The sequence below is a fragment of the Saccopteryx leptura genome, chromosome 1, assembly GCF_036850995.1.
Source record: "Saccopteryx leptura isolate mSacLep1 chromosome 1, mSacLep1_pri_phased_curated, whole genome shotgun sequence".
NCBI classification, from domain to species: Eukaryota; Metazoa; Chordata; class Mammalia; order Chiroptera; family Emballonuridae; genus Saccopteryx; species Saccopteryx leptura.
The window spans coordinates 51,300,668-51,322,583 of record NC_089503.1 but is presented as its reverse complement, the minus strand read 5'-3'; the positions used below and the strand labels follow the sequence as shown (position 1 = coordinate 51,322,583).

General features: G+C 44.7%; 1 protein-coding gene across 2 annotated transcripts in view; it reads right to left on the bottom strand.

Moving 5' to 3' along the window:
* The window catches only part of DENND2B (DENN domain containing 2B), a 179,814-nt gene that overhangs the window by 132,861 nt on the left and 25,037 nt on the right, over positions 1-21,916 (bottom strand). The window contains exon 1 of one of the 2 annotated variants that reach the window (XM_066366233.1): positions 4,224-4,242. The exons of the other annotated variant lie outside the window; for it this stretch is intronic. The gene's annotated coding sequence lies outside the window, so the exon portion shown is untranslated. Of the gene's footprint in view, positions 1-4,223; positions 4,243-21,916 lie in introns of those variants that run through there. 2 annotated transcript variants of the gene reach the window in all.

The following is a 21,916-nucleotide window of genomic DNA, read 5'->3' as shown; positions in this document are numbered from 1 at the left end:
GGGTGAGGAGATGAGGAATAAGAGGAGCACGGACTCAAATGGCTTTTCCATGATCTAACCAAGAAGATTCCTTCAGCCTGGGAAAGGAGTATAAGTTCTGGGCAACCCTGGGGGATGGGACCCAACCTGTGTCACCTGTCTATGCTGTCTCCCCTGATTTTCTCTGGCAGAACTGGATGCTCTGTCCCTGTCCCCTGTGCTCCTTGAACAGCCTACAATCCAGGGTGCATTTCGGTGCACCACGGCTCACTCAGCTTAATTCTCCTCTAGCAGCTGGTAATAGTCTTTAGGAAGAACTATGTCTTAACTCTGAATCCTAGTTTAGGACTCTGTACCAAGAACAATTAATAAAGTTTTAACATATGACTAATAGAATCAACCAAGCAGTTCATCTATCTAATAAGAGATCAACAATATCACCATAGTACCTAAACCATTTGGTGCTTAGCACCTCAGAGGGGTCCAAGGTTTTTGAGGTGAAGTGTGTACACAAGATGACTGTAAGTGGTATATAAGCGAACATTTTTAAAATTTTCAATATTTTTATATTTATCTTAATGTGCACAAGAAAAAAAGATAACAAGCAAGTAACCCCCTTTTCACTGATCTCATAGATTAGACCCATGCTAAAGATGGTATATAAGCTTTTTGTCTGCTTTTAGTTTTGTTTTGTTAAAATTAGTGGGTAAAAGTTTAACGAGAAATAGGATACTTGCAAATTATCTCTCCCAGAATATTTATTAACTACAATGGCAGAAATAGTTAACCTGACAGTGGAGAAACCTGGCAGACATGATCTTAACCAAGTGATCAAAGTCAACATTACTTGTAACAAGGCACATTGACATCATGCCCGCCCCCCGCCAGGGCACACTGAAAAGGGCATTTCACCTCTGCAGTGTTCTTCCCCAAATCCATAACTGCAATCCAATTAGGAGAAAACATCAAACAGACCTAACTTGAGGGACATTATTTAAAGTACCCAACCAGCACTCCTCAAAAGTATCAAGGTCATAGAAGACACGACAGACTGAGGAACCATCACAGACTGGGGGAGACTGAAAGACACATCAGTTAAATGTAATGTGGGAGCCGGATTCGAGTCTGGAATAGAAAAAGGACCTTAGTGGGAAAAACTAATGAAATCCCCAAAAAAGTGTCCAGTTAAGTAAGTCTATAGTTTACATTATACCCGTTGATAACTATACCATAGTGACATAAGATTAGGAAAAGTGTCTTTGTTCTGCCAGTTGAAAATTAATTTAAAATAAAAAGCTTTCAAAGAGCCAATTTTAAAGATAAATAAATAAAAGTTTATATGGTGTAAGTATAAATCATAAAGGTGGGGAAGAATTACTAGAGTAGTCACCCTTTACACCCTACATCCAAGAAGAGCTGCCCCAGAATGAGAACTGTGGCTATGGAAGAATAGTTAGTAAAATAGGGAAGTGGTCACTCTGTATTACTTGGAAAAAAATTAATGTTAAATAATTTTGTTAAATAATATGCATCACATATATAATGCACAGAAAAAAATGTGTGTTAAAAATAACCAATGCTGCCTGACCTGTGGTGGCGCAGTGGATAAAGTGTCGACCTGGAAATGCTGAGGTCGCCGGTTCGAAACCCTGGGCTTGCCTGGTCAAGGCACATATGGGAGTTGATGCTTCCAGCTCCTCCCCCCTTCTTTCTTTCTGTCTCTCCTCTCTCTCTGTCTCTCCCTCTCCTCTCTAAAATGAATAAATAAAAAAAAAAAAAAAAAATAACCAATGCTGAACAAAGTACAGATCGCATTTTTATTAAATAGAAAAGAAACATAGCTTTTAGAAAGGAACTTGCTAGATCAATTAAAATGCATAATATTTTGACTCAATATCCTCTCCTGTAAGAAAGTTACACTAAGAGCCTGACCAGGCGGTGGCACAGTGGAGAGTCGGACTGAGATGCGGAGGACCCAGGTTCGAGACCCTGAGGTCACCAGTTTGAGTGTGGGCTCATCTGGTTTGAACAAAGCTCACCAGCTTGGACCCAAGGTCGCTGGCTTGAGCAAGGGGTTCCTCGGTCTGCTGAAGGCCTGTGGTCAAGGCACATATGAGAAAGCAATCAATGAACAACTAAGGTGTCACAACAAAAAACTGATGATTGATGCTTCTCATCTCTCTCCGTTTCTGTCTGTCTGTCCCTATCTACCCCTCTCTCTGACTCTCTCTGTCTCTGAAAAAAAAAAAAAAGTTACACTAAGAAAAAGTTCCAGATAGGAGGGGAAAATGCATGTCTCCTGCATTATTTATAATAATGAAATACTGAAATCTATGTACTCTTACTGATCAATGTCACCCTGTTAAATATGATTTTCTAAATAAAATTTTTAAAAAACTAATAATGAAAGCCTGACCAGGCAGTGGCGCAGTGGATAGAGCGTCGGACTGGGATGCGGAGAACGCAGGTTCGAGACCCTGAGGTTACCAGCTTGAGCGCAGGCTCATCTGGCTTGAGCAAAAAAGAAAGCTCACCAGCTTAGACCCAAGGTCGCTGGCTCGAGCAAGGTGTTACTCAGTCTGCTGAAGGCCCACGGTCAAGGCACATATGAGAAAGCAATCAATGAACAACTAAGGTGTCGCAACAAAAAACTGATGATTGATGCTTCTCATCTTTCTCCATTCTTGTCCGTCTGTCCCTATCTATCCCTCTCTCTCTGACTCTCTCTCTGTCTGTAAAAAAAAAAAAAACAAACAACTAATAATGAAAACAAAAACAACCTCCATGTCAATCATTACTAGACTGGTAAACTTCACATGTTTTTTACCATGACTCAGAGAGTAAAAATACATGTTATATTGTAATATAGTATGTACAGGTGTGAGAGAACATGTGTGTGTGTGTGTGTGTGTGTGTGTGTAGATAAAACTGAACTGAAAAGGTTTCTCAAAATAATAATTATTTTTGAGGGGAGGGGCACAAAGAAAACCAGATAGAAGGTGACAGAAGACAATTTGACTTTGGGTGAGGGGTATACAGCATAATCAAATGTCAAAATAATCTGGAGATGTTTTCTCTCAACATATGTACACTGATTTATCAATGTGACTGCATTAAATTTAATAAAAAATAAAAAATAATTATTATTTTTACTATGTATGATGCACGGTCTGGTACTCAGGACAGTGGGGCCCAAACAGCGCTACAAAACGAATCAATACGCACTAGGAAGAACTGCTCTGGAACTCCTGGAAGTTCAGACACTTCCTCTCTGTTCTGGAGCCCATCGCAGTCACCCTTTTTATCAGTAACTTAGCTAAGACTTGCCGATCAAAAATGCATACGACATACATTGGGGAGGGATAATTATTGTACTAGAATTAGGGAAAAAAGGCCTTCACAAACTGGAACCATGTAACAACATGAAATTTTAAAAGGACAAAAGATATCATTTTCCACACGTTTAGAAAAAAGCCACATGACAACAGAATGAAAATGCTATATGTAAAACAGAGTTGAGGAATGGCTCAATGAGTCAATTGATGAGTCAGTGTGACTGGGTTTCATTGACTGAAATACAGAGCACAGGTCAAATGAGGTCCATGCCTTCCTCTGCTCCATTCTGGTTAGACCAATAGTGTATCCGGGGAAACCCATTCTGTTGATATTTGCAGGCTCAGGGGTAAATAAAGTCTTAATAACATCTCAGGCAGGCACACTGAAGGGAAAAAAAAATCAAGTGTGTGTAGCCCATTAACTGTGAAGCAAGAACATGTCTTGTTCATGAGGCTCTTAAGTCCTCCTGCAGACCAGGAAGATAGAAAACTACCACTTTGATCCTCATGGAGTCATCTCTGGTGACTCGTGGTGAGAGAGCTTACAGAAAAAAGACAGCTGAGCCCTGCCTAATCCGCCCTTTTGTCCCTCCCTCCTGCTACTCACATCAGAACCTCCCATTTGGGGCTCTGACCATCGAAGCTTTAGCAAGGACACAGAGAAACCCAGGAATCCAAACAATTCTTATCCATTATCTCCCCAAACTATGATTAGCCATGATCAGAATTACAAAGTGATATTTTTAACTATCAGAGTGAATTCTTGAGGATCTTGAACCTCCTATACTAAGCTGTCATCTGATAGTTGTTTGTGAGCAAGGACTCCGGCTTGACCGTTGGAACTGAAACACTAGACAGTAGGAATGCAGCGTGTCAGCTCTGTCAGGCATCGTTGGGATACATACATACCACCGTATCTCCCATAACGGGATACTATGCCACTTCTTCTAAGGACTCAAGAAGAATCTGGAAGAGAGAAGAGCAGTGGCCCCTCAAAATCCAGTTTTTATCGTAGGAACATGGAGGTGACCCTGGTCTACAGATGAGTGTCATACTAAATAAACATCAAAGTCCTACAACAGGACCATTTTTAATCCTTTTTTAAACCTTTCTCTCTCTCTCTCTTTTCTCCAAAGGGTGGGAACCTAGACATTTCTAATTTATGTAAGGACTAGCTCCTTCCTTGACAATACATATACTAGATGTATCCCATTTTATGTAGATTAGAGCTGGTTTGACTTTTGTATAAAAAAGAGCTGCCTGACCAAGCAGTGGCGCAGTGGATAGAGCGTCGGACTGGGATGCGGAAGGACCCAGGTTCGAGACCCCAAAGTTGCCAGCTTGAGTGAGGGCTCATCTGGTTTGAGCAAAAGCTCACCGGCTTGGACCCAAGGTCGCTGGCTCGAGCAAGGGGTTACTCGGTCTGCTGAAGGCCCGCAGTCAAGGCACATATGAGAAAGCAATCAATGAACAACTAAGGTGTTGCAAAGCACAACAAAAAACTAATAATTAATGCTTCTCATCTCTCCATTCCTGTCTGTCTGTCTGTCCCTGTCTATCCCTCTCTCTGACTCTCTCTCTGTCTCTGTTAAAAAAAAAAAAAAAAAAAAAGAGCTGCTTAGGCCCTGGCAGGTTGGCTCAGCGGTAGAGCATCAGCCTGGCATGTGGAAGTCCCAGGTTCGATTCCCAGTCAGGGCACACAGGAGAAGTACCCATCTGCTTCTCCAACCCTCCCTCTCTCCTTCCTCTCTATCTCTCTCTTCCCCTCCCACAGCCAAGGCTCCACTGGAGCAAAGTTGGCCTGGGTGCTGAGGATGGCTCCATGGCCTCTGCCTCAGGTGCTAGAATGGCTCCAGCCCCAATGGAGCAACGCCCCAGATGGGAAGAGCATCACCCCCTGGTGGGCATGCCAGGTGGATCCTGGGCAAGCACATGCAGGAGTCTATCTGACTGCCTCCCCGCTTCTAACTTTGGAAAAATACAAAAAAAAAAAGTGCTGCTTATAAACATTCATTCGCTTAGAGATCAACAAAGAGGAATTGGAGATACTATGTAAAGCAGTGGTAGTCAATCTGATCCCTACCACCCACTAGTGGGCATTCCAGATTTCATGGTGGGCGGTAGCGGAGCAACCAAAGTATAAATAAAAAGATAGATTTAACTATAGTAAGTTGTTTATAAAGATTTATTCTGCCAAACTTAGCAAAAATCTGACATAAAGTACTTACTAAGTAATTATTATTATATGCTTTAACTTGCTATAACTCTGCTTTATAAATTTTATAAAGTAAAGTTACTTCCCTACTTTATAAATCACCATTACTGTGGAACCGGTGGGCAGTTAGAAAATTTTACTACTAACAGAAATACAAAAGTGGGCGGTAGGTATAAAAAGGTTGACTAACCCTGATGTAAAGTATATGGTGGTCTAACCACTAAAACTGTACACACAAAACCAATACATGATTTTAAAAAATAGAGGAATCAATGCAATAGGGGACGGAGCTGATAAAGACAGAGCCATAGTGTAATTTTATCAGGGGAGCTGATAAAGACAGAGCCATAGTGTAACTCTGCAAATACTGAGTCCTTAGCTACTGATCATCCCTGGCCATTGCCTGTAACAGCAAGACATCCTCCTCAGCAGTTAGGTTCCAAAGTCAGCACATAAATAGACCCTAGGTTGCAAGAAAGAGAATATGGGTGAAATGATGAGAGGAAAAACAAAGGAATGTGGAGGGAGAAGAGGAAGTAACATAAGATCTTGAAGGACAGAAACAGGAGGAAGCTTGTTGGGAAGTCAGAATAGGGGAATTCCTGAGCATTACTCCCAGGATGTCAAGGAACATATTTGAGCACCACTTAGCCTTTTGAAGAAAAGAAGGAATCCAGAGAGCCTATTATTCCCTCGGTGCTAGGGTTCCTTACCCGGGGTTAATGCGATTGTCAATAGCGCATGTAACTGGTTGGCTAATGCTGCTCGAGACTGGGAGGAGGGAGGCAGAGTGAAAAGAACAAAGGGTCAAGGGCTGCTGTCCCCAGCACAGCAGATGCCAATAGAAGACTTCTTTCTCACAAGCCATGAGATTCCAGAGGCTGTAACTGGGAACCACAGGCCCTCGCCAAGCCAACCATTTGAGAGTCCTGACGGTGATGACAGATGGCAGCCACTCATTGTCAAGGCGGACACCATCTACTGCCAGTCATGCCTGGACACACCTCTTCCAAGGAAAAGGCCTGCAGGAGCTTTTATAAAGTAAAGCTGGATGGAAAGTCCACTTAGGGAAAGTTCAGCAAGAAGATGAAGCTTGAAGCCCTGGCTAGGTAGCTCAGTTGGCTGGAATGTCATCTCAATATGATGCCAAGGTTGCAGGTTCGATCCCCAGTCAGGGCACACGCATTAATCAACCAAGGAATGCGTAAATAAGTGGGACAACAAATCAATGTTTCTCTCTCTCTCTCTTCCTTCCTCTCTCTCTAAAATCAATAAAAAAAAATTTATTTTAAAGATGAGGCTTAACTCAGTGTACTCCAAGAGTCTCCACTGCTTATTAAATTATTGTTCATTTTCAGACTTAGAATTTCTCCAAACACAGCCCACAGAGGCATAGCTACCAGGCAATCCCAGAGGGTCCAAGACCCAGAGAGAGCTACAAGAGTGTGAGAGGCAGAGGTGGAGGCTCTAAATTGGGATTTGGAGGTTTGCAAAATGCCTCTGAGGATACTGGAGGCAACCCTCGTATCTATTTTCTTTCTTCAACTGTGATCTCCCTCCCTCCTCTCCCTCCTGCCGCATGGGGCAATGAGAACGGACACAAAAAGGGGGAACCAAGAGCTATTTTAATAGAACACAAGAGCTTGAAGATGGATGACTGTGGACATAAGAAAGGGTCCAGAATGACTCCCAGATTCTCGCTCGGATCTCTGAGGGCAAGTTACCACACATCAGGAAATACTGACAAAACAGAATATTTACAAGGTGCTTTGCTGTAGTCATGTCTGAGTTTAACCAAGAGGGGAGGTTACTCCAACACAGGAAATTACTTAGACAATATATACAAGAGTGGAGAGGACGGAGATGGCGGAAGAGGAATGAGACAAGAAAAACAGCGAAGGAAAAAGAATAAAAGAGGAATGGAAGGAGACAGAAAAAGGGGAAGCATGTGTGTGTGTGTGTGTTTTGAAAGGAGGTGGGGAGAGGGAGCTGATAAAGACAGAGCCATAGTGTAACTCTGCAAATACTGAGTCCTTAGCTACTGATCATCCCTGGCCATTGCCTGTAACAGCAAGACATCCTCCTCAGCAGTTAGGTTCCAAGGTCAGCACATAAGGTGAGAAGCATGGGGAATCAAATTACTCTAGTAGTTCCCTCGGAAAGGCACCACATTGAAAACCAGTCACAGTTTCCCGGAAACCCAATTCAATACTTGTCATATACATTATATGTCTATATTCTTAAGAATCTCAGAACTAGAGGAAACCAAAGAGTGCATCTTCCTTGCCTAGTGGAAAGAAAAAAAGAAAATAAAAGAAAAAAAAAGAAAGGAGGGAGGGAAGGGAGGGAAGGAGGAAGGGAAGGGAGGGAAGGAGGAAGGGAAGGGAAGGGAAGGGAAGGGAAGGGAAGGGAAGGGAAGGGAAGGGAAGGGAAGGGAAGGGAAGGGAAGGGAAGGGAAGGGAAGGAGGGACAGAGGAAGGGAGGAAGGAAAGAAGAGAGGAAGGGAGGAAGGGAGGAAGGAAGGAACGAAGGGCCTGACCAGGTGGTGGCGCCACTGTGAATAGAGCATTGGACTGGGATGCAGAGGACCCAGGTTCGAGACCCCGAGGTCGCCAGCTTGAGCGTGGGCTCATCTGGTTTGAGCAAAAAGCTCACCAGCTTGGACCCAAGGTTGCTGGCTTGAGCAAAGTGGTCCTCGGTCTGAAGGCCCATGGTCAAGACACATATTAGAAAGCAATCAATGAACAACTAAGGTGTTGCAACAAAAAACTAATGATTGATGCTTCTGTCCCTATCTAGCCCTCTCTCTGACTCTCTCTCTGTCTCTGTAAAAAAAGAGAGAGAGAGAGAGAGAGAGAGAGAGAGAGAAGGAAAGGAGAAAGAAAATTCTTAGTAATAAAACCACTGATCTGATCTGAATTCTCCTGAATAAGCTTAATTTGCTCACACAGACTGGTAATCACCTAATGTCACCCCACTGGACAGCACTTTTCTCTGACCCACACACCTCCCACCATGCTACCCTTGTCTTTAAATCCCCCTAGGAGGACAGAGGGCCAGGATTGGAGGTCCCGCTCTACCACTAAATAGCTGTTTGTGTTGGGAATACTACCTTCTCCTTTCTGGCTCTAATTTCCCCATCTGGAAAATGAAGCCAGACTAGATGAATTTTAAGAGCTCAGACAACTCCGAGATATTTACTGAATATAAAGTACAAAGCACCTCATAAGCACACTCTCACAGGGCAGAAATTCTGGCATCTTCTGAAGCTTCATCCTTAACATCCCCTGTCTGGGCCCTACCTACTCCACTTGTGAATATTCTTTAGGATCCATTCCCTTCCTCTCTATTACTGTTGCTGACATTCTGTACTCTTTAGCAGGTCACCTTACTGCCAGCCTTTGTCCTCTCCAAAATTATCCTATTTACTCCTACAAGAGTAATGTCCACAACCTTCACGTTCACTGCATCGCCCCCCAACTCCTCTGCACCAAGGCAGAGAACTTCCACGTTCAAACTTCCAGCTCTGCTCTGCTAGACCCAGCATGCCGGAGGCAGACCAGCTCAGGGACCCGGGAGGGCCACATTCTATGTTCCTGCTGTTGCCCACATCCAGACCCCTTCCCACCCCCGCCTCTGCTTATATAAGGTCAGTCTAATTTTCCAAGACCAGAACAGATCCTGCCTCCCCCAAGAATATTTTCCTACAGTCTTACGATACAACTTTTATTTCTGAACTACAAACATATATCAGTCAGTGATCGAACACAGTTAAGAACTTCAATATTCTTTAATTCTTTAACAAATTGTGTCTCTCCCAATAGATTATAAATCCGCTTGGTCATAAAAGAAGCTTTATACAATGTTTGAATCATAATGTTGCTTAAGCTGAAAAATACAGCAAGTACCTGCTGACTGCTACATGGCTGAAAAGCAACATCTCAGTTTTCTCTCCTGCCCTTGACAGGAGGATATGTTGGGGCTGCCAGGGGAAACGGGGCATATGGAAGCGGTGAAATCAATACTCTGGCAACCCCTGAAGTACCTTCCTCCTTCTCCTCTCTGCTCTCACTCACTCAGGGGTGGAAATGCCCTCTCTATCGCAGATTCAAATCAACCTCTTCTCTAAGGATGCGCCTGAGCACATCAGAGCAGCATACGCAGACAGTTATATTTAGCTCCATTCTTAACGTCCTGATCAGGCTGTGTGATAGCAGCTGCCGCTCACAATGCCTGCCTGTGATGGGAAGATAAAGGAAAGAAAGGCGCAGAGGGAAGAGAAGCCAAGACTAGCAGTAATTGTGTAATATACATTTCAGATTTGTGCCCTTGAGGTAGGTCTGCTTCAAATTAAGCCACATCTGTTTTCAAGCCCTAAAGAGGCAGGGCACAGACACCTCTACAAGCCACACCAGTGAGGACCGGCAGCTGCAAGGATGCTTCTCATCCTTAAGAAGCTAGCAAACTGGCAGGTGGGGACTCTGGCTGGTCAGACCATTCTCAGACCCAGTGCCTCTGTCCCAGAACACTCGAGGCCCGGGCCTGACAGGCAAGAATCACATAGATACAGTTGACCTGTGCACAACGCAGCAGTTAGGGGTTCCTGGCCCCTGCACAGTCAAAAATCTGTGTATGATTTCCGATTCCCCCAAAACTTAACTACTAATAGCCATACCAGATTACCAGTGCATAAAGAGTTGACTAGCACATACTTTGTATGTTACACATATTATATACTGTAGTTTTAAAATAAAGTTAGAGGACAGAAAGCTAGAGAAAAGAAAATGCTACGAAGAAAATCATAAGAAAGAGAAAATACAAGTATGGTATTTTGTGGGGGGGGGAATCCACATATAAGCAGACCAGCGCAGCTCAAACCCATGTTGCTCAAGAGTGGGGTGGGCTGTCGTGGAACCAGCCCTACTCCCAGAGGAAGACAACGTGGCCATCATACCCAAGGTACACAGCAGTGCAAGCACAAGCAGACACGTCCAGACCACTTCCCCACTGCGTCTGGCCTCTCGCCACTCTGGAGCACATCTCTGCAGAAATCCCCAGCTTCCATGCCCTCCACAGACAGCCCCCCACTCCCTCTCCAGATGTACTTCTCTTATTCAGTCATTAGAAGTGTTTACTCCCAGCCTCCACTTCCAGCGCTTGCTCTCTCTCTCTCTCTCTTTCACACACACACACACACACACACACACACACACACACACACAAACGCAGGCACACTTGGGTAGTATCTAGAGCAAGGAGTCTTCCTCTCAGGCTCATCTTCTGCCCAGCATGTTCATTCTTTATAATGTCCTCTTAGGCCATTTCTTCCTTACAGGAGCTGATGATGCTGCCCTCTCTAGAAGGTTTTAAATTAGGTAAAGGTGGCTCCCGCCTTCAAGGGCCAGGGGATGCCAACATAAACCATTAGGCTGTAACCTACCCAGCCTGGGAAGACACCAGTCATCGGCAACCAGGAGACAGATTCTCTCACCTGCCTCTAAGCTCCTTCCTCACAACCGGCATCTTCAGCACCCATCTGCAATGCCAACAAAGATCACAATATGACTCTTCCTCCTCGCCCCTCTCTTTCAGAGCAGCGAAGAGACCGGGAAGCAAGTTGGAGAAATTGTGAAGAAGAAGCAACCCCACACCACAGCGCATGTGAAAGCTACCTCCTGGTTCCAGGATCGCAAGAAAGGGCAATTCCACCTTCAAACTCCTGGTTATCGCCAGAGGCTCCACTGGGTCAGGAAAACTGCTTCAGCATTCCTGTCACACAGGCCTGAAGCAACCGCACCCCACAGAGCCGCAGAGGCAGAGTTGGGCAGAAAGGAATGCAGACAGCTTCCCAGAAGTGCCCAGCTGAGAAGGAAACCAAAAGCTTACCACAGCTTCCTGGGCCCAGGAGGGGACAAACCAGGTTCTCAGAAGAGGGACTTTGACAGCTCAGAGACCTTGAAGGTAAAAGCCCAAGCGAAGAGAAAAGCACAATGGTGGGAAGACGCCCGGATAGAACAAGCCTGGGCTGGCCCCATATGGCTTCAAGGAATCAGTGGCTACACTTGAATGTGAGCAAGAGTCTTTGGAAACCCTAAACTATTGACGGCCCCAAAGAAACCCAGGGCGGGCCTGGGATGGGGATGTCTGAACCTCTTGGCATAAGTAGAAGCTGAGGATCAGCTTTTTGCTGGTGGTTCTCCACAAAGAGGCTTCGTTTTCTCCCCTCATCTTGAGAGAGGAAGGCAAAATCAGAGAGTTCCCAACATCTGACAGGAGAACAAAGCTAGGAGCAGAGGGGCTTTGTAGATCTCTAATACCTCACGGCTCTATTCTCTGACGTGTTTCAGCGGCCATGAGCTTTTATCCCTCTCCTACTGAGAGTAGGCTTCCCAAGAAGCCCTACCACTGTTTCCAGAATCCTGGCCGTGAGGCAAGGCTGAGAAGAGGGGAAGATCTCCCCTGCAGGCGTGATTTCTCCAATCTGTCACCTAGCACGGCTTTGCGAGGCTCTGTTCTAGGACAAGCATGGGGGAAGGGACAGAACACAGAAAGGAGGTTATCAGGAATGCTTTCCTGTTGTATATTAGGTGCCCACACTAAGAGTATCAGAAGAAAATAATTAACTAATTTTAATTAAAAATGAGTTAAATCATAAACTGCTTTCCCTTCCAAGAAAAGGACAACTCCTAATCCAGATTCCAAAAAACCCGGACAACACTTCCCCTTCCATCTCATATCCAACTCCCAGTTTGTTAGTATTAAAAAATACACACATAGACTCAGAGACACACATGTCTGCTCGTTCCTCAAAGCTTTGTTCCCACATCCAGAGCTGCAAGACCCCTTCCAATTTCTGGTCCCTGTGGGGACAGCAGGAGGCAAGAATTAGACGTAGGCTTTTCCCAGGCAGTCTCTGGCTGCCAATAGGACTGGGGGTGGCTTCAGACAGCCCCACAGGCAGGAAGGAGGCTGAGCACCTGGAATCTCCCGTTCCTCCACGGCACCAGTAAACTAGCTGATGTCATCTCTCTGGTAGCCACATGTCTGCCTCCAAGCCCCTGGGATTTTGCCCATCCTCACCTCAAAATTGCACAATAAGCGTCTATAGCTAGTTAGTTCAGTTACTTACAGCCTAATACCAATGAAGGAAAGGTGAGAGGTTTGCTATTTACAAGCACCATTAGTTTTACCCTGCCCTGTGGCCACAGATTTTATTCCCAAGCCTTGATCAAAATGCATGCTGGGTTTTGTTTTTGTTTTGTTTTGTTTTTTTCAGAGATGAGACCAAAGGTGAACTCAAACCATCATCTCTGGGCACCATAGGAAGGACAAAGAGGTAATCAGGTATGGGCATACTTCTTTGGAACTATGTGATACACACTATCCCCAGGCAAAATCATATGGATAAGCTGTCCCACTCTAACAGGAAATTCTCAGTCAAACTTGGAAGAAGTAGAGCTTGGAATTTTATCCCCCCCCCCCAAAAAAGTTCCATTTTCCTGAATTGTTCCTCCTACAAGGAGATGCGGCAGGTTTCACACAGAGCACGGGGACATCTTCACTTTTCATAAACTGGCAGCAGACTGTCCCACCGGAAATGTACACGGCTTCAAACCAGGAGCTTTCCACTTAAGACCTGATATGGCACCACAACAAGAATGTATTATTTCCTACTCAAAAATAGGAGGGGATGATTCAATTAACTCCACAAAACAACATGTTTAAACAATGTGGTCTGGTCATAATTAGATCATGATTTTCAAAGTGGGAGAACTTCTTCAGGCTTTAAGCTCAAGTATTTCCCCCAATGCAACACACAGCAGGGGAGAAAAAAGAAAAGAGCTTAGGCAGGCCAGGCAGGCGGCGTGGCACACACAAGCACCTCACCTCACTACCACCCACTTAGAGACCTGGACAAAAGGACAGCATTCTTCCCATCTGGCCCCGCGCCCTCCTGGGAGCACTCCCCCTCCTCTCCCCATGACAGGGACAGAGTCTGTCCCTTCTTCACAACATCACCAGCAGGAGACAGAGGGTGAAGACTGTTTTCATTAAACTCTCCTTTATCCGTTGATACTCTCTTTTATCAGTTGAAGACATATTCCCAGAGAAATAATATGAGGCATTTTAGTTTGGATACCCAGATAAGCTCATTACTGAATAGCATGGCCAAAACACTGTTTATATATAATAAAGATACAAAAACAAACAAAACTGTAAATACTAGCAATAAAACAAAACATAAGGGAATAAAACTAAATAATTTTTATGAATCCCAAAATTGTGAGCCTGGAAGAAGGACAGGTTAACTAAAAGGTGGGTGTGTTTTGGGGATTCTAAAAGGCACTCACAGGGACAGGACTGAGAGCACTGACTCTTCGCACCACCTCGTTTCACTCCCAAATGTCTGACTTTCCTTTCTGATGGCTTCTTGGTGTCATGCCTATCAGTTATGCTTAGGGTTAGCTTTTACTCCACAAGACAGAGGGGGACAAGGAAGGTGTTTCCTAAGGTGACTGAGCACAATAGACAGGAGAAAAAGAGAATTAAAGTAACTTGAAGAACACCTACCCGAGGGGCAACTGTATGAGCCAAAATTGTAAGAGAAATGGACACCCGCGAGTTTGTGATCCCCAGGACTGGAGTGCCCGGGAGGACGCGGCATGCGTTGCCTGACAGCTACTAACAGGGCCTCTGCCTGGGGACACTCGGTTTGAGACAAAACCAGAGGGGGAAAAGGACCAAAGAGCCAGACCTGACCTTCCAAGTCTTATCAAGCCCCAGGTCAAGCCGTTATTTTGCCCAGATGATGCTGGCATTCTCAATGAACATGTCTCCAGAGCCTACGGGAAAGGCTTGCTGCCTGTTCTCATGGAGCTGAATGAAGCAGAGAACACCCAGCTATCTAAAGAAAAGGAACCACCCCAGAGTGCTATGTCACCATGCAGAATCAGGGTGGAATTGGGGCTTACAGGTACAAAACCACAGAATGAGCACTGTGCTTTATGTCACAGGGACAGAGCAATAAATAAAAGTATTGCAGAACAGCAAAGAAGGCCCAGTTGAAAGTACACAGAGTCAATTACACAACTCTCCTCCCCAGAAATGTTCTGCTCAGTTCCATGACTTTCTCTGGTAAGTGTCAGCAGCCCGAGAGCCTTCCTGGGTTGGGCACAACAATAGTGGGTGCAGGTCCTTATCACTAACCCTGCAGAAATGGGTTTCCCTCTGCACTCACTTAGAAAAGTTTCTTCTGATGACAGGGCAGCAAAAGACATTGGAGACTGTCTTCATCTAACCCAGTGGTCGACAAACTCAGTCAACAGAGCCAAATATCAACAGTACAATAATTGATATATCTTTTTGAAAGCCAAATTTTTTTAACTTAAACTATATAGGTAGGTACATTCCTTATCGAGGTAGCGCCTGCATATGGTATTTTGTGGAAGAGCCACACTCAAGGGGCCAAAGAGCCGCATGTGGCTCGCGAGCCACAGTTTGCCAACCACTGTACTCATTCTGCCTTGTTGGAAACCAATGCAAATCTTTACCTGGGAAGGAAAAGTATAAACTAGGCAAGATTTGATTAAATCCTAGGATCATTTCAGAGGGGATAGAGAAGGATAAGGGAGAAATACAGCTCTGGAAAAAAAAGAGAGAGAAAACTCATGGACATGGACAACCAGTGGTGATTAAAGGGTAAAGAATGGAGATTTACTTGACTTAGAGGCGTGAACACACATTAAAGTAACAGAGATGTGTTGTAGAATTGTGCACCTGAAACCTGTATCATTTCGTAACCAGTGTCAACACAAAAAATTCATTTTTTTTTTTTAAAAGAAAGAGATATAGTTCTGCCTATGTGAGTATGTATCCAGGGGTGGGTAAAAGTAGGTTTACAGTTGTGAGTCACACTATGCCACTGTGACATTCTTTTGAGTTAAAAACGCTATTGTAATAATCACAACCTGCATGTCTTTTTCCACATGAACAACTGCAGACCAACTTTTGCCACACCTGCGTGTGGGGATTATGGTTTACATAGGCAGACATTAAACCACTGTGTCTCTTCTTCAAAGAACTGCCTGTCATGAACACCAAGGGGGTATCCCTCAGTCCTTTTGTCTACTTTTATTTCATACTTCCTGGTGACAGAATCCCCCAAATACTCCACCTTTCCTTGCTGGAACCAAATCATACCACCTTCAGGGCACAAGACTTGGAACACAGCCACGCACAGAAGGAGCGATCAACAAATGCAGAGGTTGGACATGTTAGCAAACATTTAAGGTTTCTGGAAACTGCAGCTTCCAAGGACCATTTTCCACATGATGAGGAAATCAAAGCCAGGTGAAGATCTTGGCTGAGTTTCAAATATTTCTTGGTTTATGAAGGAGGTGGAAGGTGGGAGGCAGAGTTCTGGAACTGAAGCCACAGAAGATCAAGCCTCCCACATCCCGAGGGTGACAGCAAACAGGTGTGGACCCAGAGCGAGCCCGGGGTGGACAAAACAGTTATCTCCTGAAGTCATCCTTGTTAGAGAATTTCCACCGTCTTATAACATTTTGTACTTTTTCAAAGTGACCATATATATATATATAATATATATATATATTATATATATATATATTGATTTTATCTGTAGTTGGATTTGAGTATCCTTCTGGTTCCACTAATGATACTCATGGTAATGGTTCTCTGCCTCTAATCTATCCACACTCTCCTCAGTTCCCCAGGCTTACTCTCTGGGTTCCCATCTCATATCCACAGATTCCTATCTTCTTTATCATAAGGTTCTTTTGACAAAAGGAAATTGAGACATAGACATGTGCCTTGCGTAAGATCACACCACAAATTAGTAGTGCAGCAGGGATTAGAATCCAATTCTCCAAACTCTAGTCCAGCACTCTCCAACTGACCACACTCCCTCTGTTATAGAAGAAACATCTGCCCCAAAGCACCAAGACCAAGAATCAAAACAGTTTATCTGCATGTCTTCTTAAGCAAAACAACATAGCCAGAATGTTTGGCAGAGACTAAGTAAATACTTCATCTGTGATCTACGCCGGAGGAAAGGACTGCAGGAGTGAGGCAGGCACAGCGCTCAGGGAGGCCGAAGAGAAGACCCCTGCAAAGGCCAGCAGATGGGAGACCGAAGAGGAAAGCGACAGTCTCAAACTGAGGGCAAGCTAGCGGCAAAGGAATCAGATTGTTTAATTATTGACATTTAAAAAGAGAATTGTAGATCTACATGTGAATGTGAATAGACTGTCATCTGAGAGCTGACCAAACAGAAGCCAGAAGAAAGCATATTAAAATATCAAGTGAGTGTGAGATGGGAATGCCTGGGAAATCAAGGAGAGGGCAGACGCGTGGAGGCCGTGAACCGCCACCACGGAGCAGAGCAACAGAAAGGGAATCCAGGGGACCTGAACTAGGCAGGGTCTTCCAAAAGGAGTCAAAGCACCAAGCTCAATTGGCTGGAGGAAGGCCGGGGGGAACAGAAGAAGTCACTGTACACAACTAGGTCTACTGGTGTAATTTAAAAAATCCCACCTGAAGCATCCCAGAGAGAAACCTTCCAAAGAGTACGAGAGCTATAGAGAGAGTGGAAAACTTATTGCCACCAAAGAAAAGTCACCTTTCCTGTGACCTTTAAGAAAGAAAAGACTTCAAAGGACAGAGAGAGTCACTCAACTGAATTAGAGGCTCTGGCATCACAACTGTTCAAATGAACAAGAAGAACAAAGAGGTCTGAGGCAGGCCAAGAGGCAAAAGGGTTTTCTCTTGTACGTACAGCAAGTCACGGTCTTAGCACCCGGTGACGTCAGCCTCCGAGCGGGCCGGGGCTGTGCCTGTGCTCTGGGTGGGCAGGCTGACACTGGGAAGGAGGGCGATATAACCTCGCCAGCACAGTCAGCCACAGCGGGTCCCCCTCCCCAACAGCGCCCACCTCTCCTCTCCCAAGCCATACTTACTACAGACTGGGAGAAAAGGGAAAGGAAGAACGTGGAGCTCTTAACCTCAGGGGGCTTGCTTTCTCCTCGAGCAGCCAGAACACACGATCCAGAGGAGGAGGAAACCCAGCGTGGACACTGCAGCTTCAGAAGCCCCGCTAGGCAGACCCGCCTCTGGGCTTGGAACACTGTTCCTTGTCTTCGGGGAGACCACTGACAACCCGGCAGTGACAGGCGGATGGGAAGAAGTCGAACAGTCACAGACTTCAGCAAAAGGGAATTTTAAGAGACAGATGAAGTGCTTCCTGTTTGTGAACTGATCCCCTCACTAAGCAAAGAGACAAGAAGTGAAGCCGAGGAGATTGTTTAAAAGTAAAGAAAAAGAAAAAGGCAGCTCTTCCCCAGGTAGTAAACTTGCAAACACAGACAAAAGGAAGAAGTGACCTCCATGGAAGCAGGGAAACCCCCACCCAAGAGTACATTCATAATCAAAGGCAGAAAGGACCAAACTAATGTAAACAGGCTATGGAAGCTAATGTGCCCTTCTCCAGAGAGGCCAAAACACACATTTCCCCAGAATGGCCCTGGAAATGCAGAAGGTAGGTGTCCCCTGGACAAGAGAGGCAAGCTAAAAGAGTTGGGAAATTCCCAAGCTACTTCTAGGCTTTTTTTTTTTTTTACTGTTCCCAGGCACTGAGCATTCATAAAAACCCCACGGCAAATTTAATAAATAAATTAAAAAAAAAAAAAAAAACCCACGGCTCCAAGACCAAGTGAAAGGTGAAGCTAAGACTTTGCTGCTTGGAGAAAAACACAGTTTGCCCGAAGTCCCCACAAAAGAGACTCAAGAAAATAACCAGACAGGAGGACCACTCCCAAATCTGAGCACCTAGGCCACAGTCCTGATGGCTTCCCACACCCCTCCTGAGCACCAATGCAATAAACAGCTGCCCTGGAGAAAACAATGGGCCTTTGTCTGTACCTTTGCCTTTGGATTATTTTGGAGAACCAAACAGGATAATTCCTTTGGAGGATGGTTCTCTTAAACACTGGGCCAGGCCATGATAAAGTTGTTATTGTTTTTTTTACCATCTACAGCATCCCTCTCAAATAAATTTCTACCTGTTCCATATTGGGTAGAATGGGTCTTGTGCAGTTCTCATTCCTACCCGTGTATGACTCAGCCAGACAGGTCCTTGGGGCGTCCTTCCTGGAGCCTTCATAAGCCAGACACCAGAGCTGCTACTTCTGCTTTCTTCTCGGCCTGGCTGCAGAAATAAAAGCCCAGGACCTGTTCCGACTCTCCTCCTCTCCATTCACTGCAACGTCCCACACTGAGTCAATTACAGAGATTGTTGATACTGTTTCCATCAACATACCTGTCGAAACAGACTGTCAAGCGTAACTGTGATTGAAAAAATAAAGTAAGAAACAAGCTGAACAATCCAGCTTCCCCTAAGGCTGCACCATCATATAAAAATTCCCAAACTGACAAATACATCAGTACATTTTATGTTGTCCTTTTCCTTGACTTTTAAATATTTTAAATCTCATCTCATTGCATCACAGACGAGTATAAGGTACTTTCTTGGAAAGAGCTGTCCTATGATCCTATTTACTTTTTTGTTTGTTTTTAATGTACGTTAATCTGGTTTTCTCATTTCCTCTCTGACATGATGTAAAGATGATAATAGCTTGGAGTTTTTGTTTCGTTTTAGTCTCTTTCCTTGCAAAAACTTTTAAAATCTGGGAATCCCATATAGTCTCAGAAAACAAACAAACCAAAACTGAGTTGTGTGAAACCCCATATCCCTAGAGCGTGCAAGGCTTTTCTCCTCCACAGGAATAGCTGGCAGAAAATGAATTCAGGAGTCACTTCCTCCAAAGCACCATTGCCGAGGGCGAGATACCACAGCACAAGGTCCCTTTCCACGAAACAGACACAGCCTGAAGAGCAACTAGTGCTTTCTCCCTCGATTCCTCTCTCCTAGCCAGCACTCTTCCTCTCCCTGAACACCCCCAAATAAAGCATACTTGGAGTTTTTCAGAACAGTTAGCTGGACACCACGAGTTCCCTAATCCAATCCAGAAAATCACTCATTTTCCAGGATTTCAGCCCAAGAAGGCATCACAATGTAGTGGGAAGGGCTTTGGAATCCAATGAACCTGGGTTCAAAATGGATCTCGGGCAAGTCACGTGACTTCTCTGAGTCACGATTCCCTCCTCTGTGAGACAATCAGTAAGATTTATGAAAGCAGTGAGAGGCACACAGTAGGTCTCCCGGACTGACTCAGTATTTTCCCTGACAACATTCTCTACTGTTGTCCCCCAAGAGCTAGGCTTTTCTCAAACTTTTTTGGAAACAAAGCTGGAAATTACAAAACCAAATACAGCATTCTCCCACAAGAAATCAGTCATGAGGCTCTCCTTACCTTGCCTCACCTGCCACATTCCCATGGCTGTCTTCAGTTCCTTCCCAGCCTCCCCTAGGAAAGGCCCGGGATAGCTCCTCAATGGTATAAATCTCCCATTTCGCCCCCTCAAGAGCCTGCAAGAATGAATTATTAAGTGGCTCCGGGTTCTCTAAGGGCAAGGATGTCAGTGTCATCCTGGAAAATATTAAAATGTGGAAAAACCACTCATCTCACCAACTCGTGTTTCTGTGTAGTATCGAATCAGCCCCTTGATGGTTTCCTTTTGGCGTTCGTTCAAAACTGTTCTGTGCAAACACCGAATCACGGCTCTATCTCACTTTGCTGAACCAATGTTCCAAATAGGCAAAAAAAAAAAAAAAAAGCAATTAATTTTTCAGGACTATACCATCTTATTTTCCAGCACTCCTATTTTGATCCCTATCACAGAAGCCTATCTACCTACCATGAAAGTAGAAGAACTCCCAGTACCAGACGGACCAGAAGAATAACCCTACGTGCTGCCTTTTCTGGGGCCACATTAGTTTCCTACGGTTGAATTCTTTATAGCAGGGTGATTTAGTAAATATACATGTTAAGTTTGATTTAATTGGCAAAATTTTTAAGAGCTTTTTAAGATTTATTTTTATTTATTGGTTTTTAGAGGGGGGAGTGGGAAGCATCAACTCATCAACTCGTAGTAGTTGCTTTCCATATGTGCCTTGACTGAGCAAGCCCTGGAATTTTTTTTTTTTAACAGAGACAGAGAGAAAGTCAGAGAGAGGGATAGACAGGGACAGACAGACAGGAACGGAGAGATGAGAAGCATCAATCATTAGTTTTTCGTTGCACGTTGCAATACCTTAGTAGTTCATTGATTGCTTTCTCATATGTGCCTTGACTGCTGGCCTTCAGCAGACCGAGTAACCCCTTGCTTGAGCCAGCGACCTTGGGTCCAAGTGATGAGCTTTTGCTCAAGCCAGATGAGCCGCACTCAAGCTGGAGACCTTGGAGTCTCGAACCTGGGTCCTTCCACATCCCAGTCCAACGCTCTATCTACTGTGCCACCGCCTGGTCAGGCAAGCCCTGGGTTTTGAAACGGCGACCTCAGCATCCCAGGTTGACGCTTTATCCACTATTCCACCTCAGGCCAGGATTATAAAAGCTGTTCATTTAAACAAATGCACAAATCAGAGAAGGGAAAATATCTTTTATTGATTGACTCAAGGATCTAAAACTTTGGTTTCTAAGTTGCAAACACCCTTTTCAATGAAAAGCTGTGGGCCTCAACCAAGCATGTGGCCAATGTGTGGAAAGAACCCCCTGGACTCAAGCACTAACCTCAGTCTGGCCACTGCTCTTAAAGTACAAAACCTGCAAGAGGAATAGACCCTTCCCAGGCCTCATTATTCGCCCCTAGTAGAATGTAAATAGAATCTCTACATTTGTAAGAAGGTCCCGAGATTATTAACATGGAAACCATCACTGGGAAGGGGGCAGCATGATGGATGGCTCTCCTATCTCATGCCTGGCCCTTGGCCAGAGAACCCTCACAGCCATCCACCACCATCACCTCTCCTTTCTGGGCCATCCTGTTCATGCAACTCCTGCCGTCTCCCCCAAACTTCTCGTGTTCTTTTCTACCTCTAGGCCCTTTGCATATACTGTCCCCTCTTCCTGGAATGCCTTTCCACCTCTACTTCGCTCGGTCAACTCCATCAGTCCCTCAAGAGTCAGCTCTCACAGCACCTCCTCCGGTTGCTTTCCCTGGCCCTGGCGCTTCCTGTGCATCTTTCCCTTGTCAGTCTTCCCTTCCTTCCAGTCGAGCACTGGTATTGTATTTCCTTGTAGACGTTTGTTTATCGTAAGTGCCCTATAGAAAGTTACAAAACAAGTATTCCTCTCATATGCTTAAGTTAACATTTAAATTATTGTATCATGAACAGCAGTAGAGATACACTTTATGGCATATTATAAATATTGGCATTTTGTAAATATTGACCTTTTTTATTAAGTGA